Below are 8,360 nucleotides of genomic sequence, written 5' to 3'. Positions count from 1 at the left end.
TAGTGCATCTTGCTTTTCACAACTTTCTAACAGTAGAACCAACTTATGAACTGGGCGTTCCACTGTAGACATCTTATGCAAACGTTCACCCCTTTTACTAAGGTTTCTGTCTGCAAAGGTTACTTTGACCTTTCTCACAAGTCCATCTTCGTCTGTTATGGTGTCCACAACCCTACCAAGTCTCCATTGGGATCGTGGCAGTATTTCTTCCTTGTCCATCACTATGTCACCTACTTGCATATTCCTTTTAGCAGCATGCCATCTCTGCCGAACCCTGATGTTGTGAAGATATTCTCTCTTCCATCTGCTCCAAAATTGCTCCGTTAGGTATTGTACCTGACGCCATTGCTTCCGAGCGTACAGATCCTCTTTAACAAACTGTCCTGGAGGAGGCAAAGCTGTTGCGGTTTTCATAGTTAGGAGATGATTTGGAGTTATTGGTTTCAAACTGTTTGGATCATTGAGATTGTCTGTCGTCAACGGGCGGCTGTTTACTATTGCAGCTGCTTCATAGAGAAAGGTTCTGAGTGATGAATCGGTGAGTCGTCTCTTTGCGAGAGCAAGTGTGGCGTTGAGGACGTTTCTCACAGTCCGAATTTGTCGTTCCCATACTCCACCTGCGTGGCTTTTCTTTTCTTTTCTTGCTTGTTTGGTTAGGAATGGGCCGAAAACATCCATACCACAGTATGTGAAAGGCGGAGAGCGTTCGACTCTTTCTGTGGGGAGATCTTTCATTTTTTGTCCTTCCACAGCTCTCCTTAGTCTCTGACATGTCACACACTGACGGATGTAGTCTGATACTGTTTGACTTAGCTTGGGAATCCAATAACCGCTGGACCGTATTTCGTTCATTGTGAAGCTCTTTCCTTGATGATTTATTCTTTCGTGACAGTGAGCGATTATGAGTTTTGTAATATGATGGTCTCTTGGAATGACAGTTGGATGTTTGAATGTGTTAGGAAGCAATGAGTGTTGTAGCCTTCCTCCCACCTTGAGCACATTGTCTTCGTCCAAGAAAGGATCCAAGTTGTACATTTTGTTGCTCTCATGTAGTGCCTTTCCTTTACTTAATCTCTTTATCTCATCTGAAAATGTTAGTCCTTGTAAGTTTTTGATAATCATCATTTCAGCATTTTGTCTTTCAGTTACAGTGCTGAGTGACTTTGATTTGTCTCTGAGTAGGAAACGTTTGAGACGTGCTATGGCACCGACAGCATGTGACCAGGATGAGAACCTTGTGAGACGGTCACAGAGACTTACACATACTTGTGATGTTATGATCTCACACTGTTCTGGTTGCAGAGACTTTTGCCGTTCAGTCATTTGGTCAGCTTCTCCTTCTGGACTGTGATCCAAACTAAGACTTTATCAACAAATACCCAGATATCTCAGCAATGAAATTGGGAATGGAAAGCCAAGGGCCATGGGGAAGAGTCATAATGATTTGACTGATCACCTACTTCTCATCTACTGGAACCATCAGCGAAAAGAAGAAAGAAAAGAAACGCATCACGCAAGAATGATCTTGATCAAAAGAATTCAACAGATTTATTGAGCACATTTACTTATACTCCCCTACAGCACAAATCCTTTTAATTTGAGTACTCAATATACTTTCTCCAAGTTCCAGCCTCAAGCCAAGATTTTCATTTTATCATTGAAATGTTGCCATTTATATCACTGATGGAACAGATTTAACATTTCATAGTTTTGAAAAGCTCTAAAAAAAATTTGTTTCATACTATTTTTTTCAATATTCTTTTATTCTTTTTATAGCCATAACACAGATTTCTCTCATGATTGCATGCAATTCTTAAAGGTATACATGCATGCAAATTGTATTTACATATGCAAATGATTCAAATTAACATACTCTAAATATGTTTTATAAATAAATGTAAAACTTATAACATAACCCTGTGCAAAAAAAAGTCCTCATTTAAAATATTCTTAACAACTAAATGTAAAACAGATGTACAGTATAAGGTAAACACAACAGTTGGATAGTGTAAGCCAGGAACACAGTGTGACAGAAACACTGGTGTCATTCAGAACAGCTAATTAAAACAAAGCCAACAGTGTTAATGAAAAGTGATTAGTGAATGCTCTGTAGTTCTCATTGCTGTCAGTTTAACTTTGACCAAATTATCATCAAAGAAAGACTTGATGATTTCAAGGTTTGTTGGCAACACAAAAGAAGATTATCAACCCTATTCTGAAAAAAAGGGATGCCGAGTAAAATGTAAATAAAAGCTGAATTTAAAGATTTGCAAATCTCACAACCCCAAATTTTATTCACAAAAAACCCATCAAAAACACACTTTACATACTTCACAAGTATGTAAAGTGTGTTTATTAAGCGCAAGCAATCAGACAAGCAATCACAAAGTGGTGTACACAAAAGGCTAAAATAAACATGAACATTAAACTCCCAGGACCTGGCGTCCACATATGTGGACATCACATTTTGGGTTGTCTAGACCAAAATACTAATTTTGCTCTACAAGGGCCTGATATCCACTTACAAGGGTGTTGTACTTCCACTGTTCTATCAAAATGTAAAGCGAATGTCCTCATATATGGAAACAAAAATCAGGTTAAAAAAAACAAACGTAATTTTTGGTTTTTACATTCATCAGGTCCTAATCAGCCCAAATAGCCAAGAAAATTAAAAATGCATGCCATGAAAGAGTTTGGGTCTTAGGAGGTTAAGTGTGAAAAAAATGAAATAAGATATAATAAAATAAACTGTTAGTTTCAAAATAAGTAAAACATAATTCAATAAAAAATTCTCAGGAAAAGGCCTGTTTGAAAAAAGTTTTAACTGCTTTTTAAAATAATGCACAGAGTCAACTAATTGTAGTTTTGATGGTAAAGTGTGCCACAGCTTTGGTGCCACAAGCTCAAAGGGTCTGTCACCCTTAGTTTTTAGTCAGGTATGGGGAACAACAAATTCAGAGTCTGTGAATGGAGACGACAAGAAGCAGTGTATTTTGTAAAAATCTGAGATAAATAATCTGTGACCTGGCCATTTAGTGCTCTGTATGTTAAAACAAGAATTTTTAAACGAATCCTAAAATCTACTGGGAGCCAATAAAGAATATAAAATAGGAGTAATTTGAACTTGTTAGCTAGAACTTGTTAGTAGTCTGACTGCAGCATTTTGAATAGCTTTGAGGTGTGAAAGAGAGTGTCCGTGGTTAACTTTATTTATTAACAAGACATTATTCAGGTGAAATAATGACACTCAGACAAGTTCTGTTAAAATAGCAACGTGCACGGGTGAGCGGCTCTCAGGAGACACTCACACCGAGTGCAGGCGATAGCTCTTTATTTATAAGACACATCGCATATGCAAATACCTTCATCTTCCTTTAATACATGTTCTGTTAAAAACTTCCTGTGACTGAGTGTGTGTATGTTTGTATGGGGTCATATGAGTGTACTCTAATTTCGGGAACTGCTGTTAGAGATTTAATCTCTTGTGGTTAGGTCGCTGTCTCTGGCCTTCATCAACATACAGAGTTAAAATGTCAGTGTGCACAAAAATGAAAAGTACAGCATATTTGTGAAATATATGAACACATCAATATGAGCTTATAGTAAACAGTAGTAAATAAACTTATATATGTTAAAAATCTCATGACAGAGAGGATCTGTCCAAGCTGGTAAACAGAGCATTAAAATAATCTAAATGCGATGACACAAATGCAAGAACTATTTTTTCCAGCTCAGCTGAGGCGACAATATGTCGCAATTTTGAAATGTTCCTTAAATGAAAGAAACAGGAACAAGACAAAGATTTTATATGCAAGTCAAGGCCCAAAGAAGACTCAAATATTACTCCAAGATTTTGAATGTTGGTGTTAGTAGTTGAACAAAAAGAAGCAAGAACCCGACTGATTTAAGAATGTAGTTCAGGAGGAGCTATAATCATGGTCTAAGGTTTGTTAGTGTTTGAAACAAGGTAATTGCTAGAGAGCCAATCAGTAACCTGAGTTACCCAGTGGACTAAGCTGGACAGCCTATCCAGCTAATGAGGCTTAAAAGACTGTCATCGGCACAGAAATGATAAGAAATGTCACTAAAAGATTGAAAAATGCCAGCGAGAAAGAAGAAGCACCTAGAAAGAAAATAATGTATGCAAACCTGAACCCTGTGGAACCCTGCAGGTTAGGGAGGCTATGATAGAGGTGAACTTGTTTGTTCTAACAGAGAAGGTCCTGTCAGATAAGTAAGAAGAAAACCAGTCTAAGGCAGAGCCAGATACACCAGCCAGAACATTCAGCATATTAAGTAGGATTTTATGATCAATTGTATCAAAGGCTGCACTGAGATCAAGCAATATGATTACAGAACAATTCCCTGCATCAGAAGCCATTAAAAGATTATTATAAACCTTCAAGAGGGCGATCTCAGTGGAGCGCTGCTTTTGAAAGCCAGATTGAAAAAGGTAACAAATCTTTAATTTGCATAGTAAAGATCTGAACTGATTTTCTACAAGTTTTTCTAATAATTTGCTTATAAGTGACAATTTTGAAAATAGGCCAATAATTACCAGTAAAGTTGGGATGAACATTCGACATATTTAAAATACGATGGAACATAACTTTGCCTCAGTTCCACATGATAGACAGCAATGTGGGACCAATGCTGGTGAGTCCCAGACAGGAGAAAAGCAGGTAATGTATCTAAGGAGCATGACAAGAATTTCATTTTACCTATTACTGTAGTTAAGTCATTAAGTGTAATTGGAGGGAAAGAAAAGTAAATGACCCAGGGCACTGAGGACCATCATAAGGGAAGCTACTTGAGGAGATTTTGGATCTTAAGCCCATCACCTTATTTACAAAGTGATTGAGAAATGTATTGCAATCATCGTCAGAAAAGAACATAGCATGCTGGGTTGGAGGGGAAACAATCCTGTTGATAGTCTCAAATAATACCCTTGGATTATTCTTATGGAAATGTATGAGATTATTGAAATAAGAGGATCTAGCCTCTTTCACTGACTCATTATATATGTGAAGAAGCTCTACAAAGTATTTGTGATGGAAACTTAGACCCGTGCTTCCACAGATGTTCTGCTCTTTGACGGGAATGTCGAAGATCACAAGTTTGATTATCTAACCAGGGTGTGCAGGAACTGACAGAGCAATGACTACTCTGGTTTTGTGAGGAGCGATCTGAATAAAAGTGGCTATCAGGGTTCAATACAAGACTTAACAAGGAGCTCAACATGGTCACAAAAAGTTATGAAATTAAAAAGAAAACTTAGAAACGATAGCTATCAATAAAGCGCCTGTACCTAATACAAACTTGGGAAAAAGTTTAAAAGTTTAAGAGTCCATAATGCTCAGGAAATTCCTAGTGGTACTATTTGATGGGTCCTCTGCACGAATGTTGAAGTCCCCAACAATGATGACCTTGCCCAACTTAATAGCAGAAGTCTGACAGAAAAGATGCTGCAGACCCAGGTGGACCATAAATTGAAATACCATACATCGGTTGATCTCTTCCAGTTTTGATCATAATTATCTCAAAAGAGCTGTAACAGCTCGAAGAGATCATTTGGCATAAAAATGTCTTTTTAAAAATCACAGCTGTTCCACCTTCTCGTCCAGAGATCTGAAGTTCACAGAAAAATGAACAGTCTGCAGTGCATAGCTCTAAAAGATGTGAGACTTCATGCTGCCATGTCTCAGAGATAAACATAAAATCAAGCTAAATATAAGCTAAATTATATCAAATATAAGACTGTTGTCAATTGAGCGGCCATTGAAAACTCATTATTATACAAAATTTCAGTTATGTGAAAACAAAAAAAAATTAATTATCATCATTCAGAGTAACAATAACATTTAAAGTTGATATAGCAAGTTCCATTAAAAACACTTTCTAAATTCTGCTAGTACAAAATAGTCAACATTGTTTTTTGCTGTTATTTAGTGTGTTTGTTGGCCACACATACATGCAAATCCAATATTCTTTAACACAGCTTGGGTCGGGTCTCTACCACCTACTGGTAGAAGCATCTGTTCTTTGGGTTTCTGAATACACCACCAGCCAAAACCTAAACTGAGCACATGTTGTCACTAAAAACGTCATCTTTCACATACACAACCATTCAATACATTTTATCATATTACTAAAATGGCATGTCATTTTTTTTATCCATTAGCAAAGTATTAATATATGTACATAATAAATTTTGCATTAAATATGCAACAATATAATAAAAGTATTTACCTGAGTGCAACTGTTAATCACTGCTTGACTCTTTCAAAATATATATCTAATTAAAATGTGGTTGGCTGTTGTTTTTGTACCAGAGATTTCAAAGTGTGTAAATGGATGCAGTCGTCTGACTTAAATGACTTGTTTCAAATTCCTGAATGTTGTCTGCGTTCATCTTCAAACTAACAAGAAATCTAAAGAATTGGAACCAGATCCAAAGATCTGCATATCGTCAACATCTCCAGGTTTACCTCTGCTAAAGTGACTGATTTTGTCTTGCAAGAGGTCTCTTTCTCTCAGTAGGCTTTGCAGCAGGTTGTTGCAGCAGGAACATAAGTGGGTTGAATTTGACTGAAATTGCTCGGTCTGGCACATGTCTTCTATCACAGAGGTGTTGCAAGGAAACTGATTGATATCCTCTTTTGAATAAACTGGAAATAAACATAATTTTGGGGTCATATTTTTTATACTTTCCATCAGAAAACATGTTACAGTACTTATGATACATTTATTTTCCATTATAAATATATATTTGTGTTCACAACTTACCGGCAAGGTAGAGGGAGATATTGAGGATGGCTTGTAAGATACACAATACTCCTAAAGTTACAATCCCCATCCTCAGGAGTCTTCTTTCTGTAAACACAAAAACAGATAAATACATAGTACATTCACAATAGTGAGACAGCTTTCTGATTACTTCAAAATCGTGACTGTTTCTCTTTTAGTTTGCATTTTTCTCATATTCTTACCTGATTGAGCAGAGTTGATGCTGCTTGTTCCAGTTTTGACCTTTTTTCCCCCAAGGTCATGTATGGTGGAATACTCAGAAAGCTCTAATTCTTCCGCCATGAGGTTAACTTACAGTGAGATGGGTTAGTCGTGCCTCAGTTTCTGTGCCCTGGCATCTGTTGTTCCTCAAATGTGACGAGTTGCCTTGACGTTATTTTCTAAAGAAAAAGCTGCTCTTGATTTGAGGAAGTGTTTTCATTGTGGTTTTATGTTGATGAGTCAGCCTCTGGAAAGATTAAATTCAGATTTAATTTTAGTTTTGAAATATGTTTCTGTACATAGTTGATTAATCACATTTATCTTTTTACTTAATTTATAATCCATTTGCATAAATACCCACCCGCCTTTTAAAGACTTCATTCTTTATGCAGTTTAAAATGGTCACAAACTCAACAGAGAACCAATTTGTTAAGGTCTTGAACCAGGCTGGTCAAATTTGCTATAAATTGATCTGCAACAGCAAGCAGTTCATTTTGTTTGTCAATCAATGTTGTCAGCAGATTTCAGTCTACAGTTGTGATTTTGTAAAGGACAAAGGTAAAAATGTTTATTGCAAGAATTTTGATATTCAGGTTGTAGCATCCAGTCGAACTGAGAAGGCCAGAACTGATGGTTGTTGAATGACCTTTATTATTCCTTGCCGTGTATCAGACAACGAACCAACGTAAGAGCTAGACAAACAAATAAAACAATTACCATATTATTCATGTAACACCATCTAAACTGCTCATTACGCTGGTCTAACCGTTTTCTATTAAACTATATAATACATATTATGCATTTCAGATTGCTCAAATTAAATCATATACATTACAAACCTTGTTCCCCTGTCGACTGTAGCTAGAACCATTCGTCTTTGTACAATTTAACCATATTCTTCTCTCCCTTTTCTCCGTTAGCATTAGTTTTCCGTTTTCTTCCGTCTTTTTGTACATCAAGTTGTTTACCATTAAACAGAGGTGGGACCAAGTCATTGTTTTGCAAGTCTCAAGTAAGTCTCAAGTCTTTATCCTCAAGTCTCAAGTCAAGTCTCAAGTAATGTCAGGCAAGTCAGAGTCGAGTCTCAAGTCACTGGTGTAAAAGTCCGAGTCAAGTCACAAGTCTGAAACTTTGAATTTCAAGTCCTTTCGAGTCTTTAAAAAAAAAACGAAAAAATAATGTTGCAGTTATGCTAAATGTAAATATTAGACCATGTAATTTTAAAATCTGTGTTTTTCTCAACACATGACAAAATAGTGAACTTAGAAAATATACACAAATTGTGAAATTGCACCTCTTTAAAATGCAGCTCAATTAAACCTAGCTCCTAGAATAATTTTCACCGACAGTTC

The 8,360-nt window shown here is 36.5% G+C and overlaps 1 long non-coding RNA gene across 2 annotated transcripts; it reads right to left on the bottom strand.

Moving 5' to 3' along the window:
* Window positions 1-3,256: 3,256 nt before the first annotated feature.
* On the bottom strand, window positions 3,257-7,946 carry LOC105940781 (uncharacterized). Of its 2 annotated transcripts, XR_013098612.1 has the most exons (5): window positions 7,848-7,946; window positions 7,370-7,700; window positions 6,990-7,255; window positions 6,787-6,873; window positions 3,257-6,668 (listed from the first exon to the last, which is right to left on the bottom strand). It is a non-coding gene; the product is annotated as an uncharacterized LOC105940781 (long non-coding RNA). The 2 variants fall into 2 exon arrangements; XR_013098613.1 differs by lacking the exon at window positions 7,370-7,700 and having other exon boundaries at window positions 7,848-7,941.
* Window positions 7,947-8,360: the final 414 nt, after the last annotated feature.

The sequence above is a fragment of the Maylandia zebra genome, linkage group LG5 (genome assembly GCF_041146795.1).
Source record: "Maylandia zebra isolate NMK-2024a linkage group LG5, Mzebra_GT3a, whole genome shotgun sequence".
Taxonomy (NCBI): domain Eukaryota; kingdom Metazoa; phylum Chordata; class Actinopteri; order Cichliformes; family Cichlidae; genus Maylandia; species Maylandia zebra.
The sequence above is the reverse complement of the archived record's forward strand: the minus strand, read 5'-3'. Positions and strand labels throughout refer to the sequence as shown.